The 808-nt window shown below is 45.7% G+C and overlaps 1 protein-coding gene across 2 annotated transcripts in view; it reads right to left on the bottom strand.

The window, feature by feature from the left end:
* Positions 1–808, bottom strand: part of LOC102863830 (RNA-binding Raly-like protein-like) — a 973,734-nt gene that overhangs the window by 605,484 nt on the left and 367,442 nt on the right. The window lies entirely within an intron of this gene.

Below are 808 nucleotides of genomic sequence, written 5' to 3'. Positions count from 1 at the left end.
GCGATTGGCACAGGACAGAGCAGAGTTTAGGGCTGTTGTACATAGGGTCGCTATGAGTCGCAGGCCACTCGACGGCACATAACAACAACAACAACCTTAGCCTAGGAAATATTTCTGGTTGTTTGAGAAACATTAAGTTATAAGTTGTTTTTAGGTGCCATCGAGTCCCTTGTGACTCATAGTGGCCCTATGCACGATAGTTTGCAACCCTCCACTTATCTAAAATAAGCTCAATGTCTCTGACACACCTGCCCCCATTACCCTGATCACTGAGTCAATCCATCTTCTCTAGGGTCTTCCTCTTCTGGGCCATCCCTCCACCCTTCCAAGCATGATGTCCTTCTCCAAGGACATGCCCAAAGTATGTGAGATGGAGCTTCAAAACCTTTACCTCCAAGGAGCAACTTTATTTCACTCTTTCCAGGACAGAATTGCTTATTCTCTTGGCCATACATGGGATGGTCAATAATCTTCTCCAGCACTACACATCAAAGGCACGGATTCTTCTGCTGTCATCTTCAGTCACTGTACAGTTCTTTGAGGCATAGAAAGTAACTGTGAAGACCTTGGCTTGGATCAGGTGTGCCTAAGTCTCTACGCTGACATCTTTGCAATTCAGCACCTGGAAAGGTCCCTGACAGCAGATTTTCCCAATGCAGTCATCTTTTGATTTCTTGACTGCTAGTGGCAAGAGAAAAGTCTGCTGTTAGGGGCCTCTCCAAAGTACTGAAGAGCAATGGTGTCTCTTTGGAGACTAAGGTGTGTCTGATATAGGCCATGGTCTTTGCTATCACTTGTTATGCATCAG

This window comes from Elephantulus edwardii, unplaced genomic scaffold, assembly GCF_000299155.1.
Source record: "Elephantulus edwardii isolate Elephantulus edwardi_28Jun2011 unplaced genomic scaffold, EleEdw1.0 scaffold00008, whole genome shotgun sequence".
NCBI lineage: Eukaryota > Metazoa > Chordata > Mammalia > Macroscelidea > Macroscelididae > Elephantulus > Elephantulus edwardii.
This window is presented reverse-complemented; position numbering and strand designations above follow the sequence as displayed.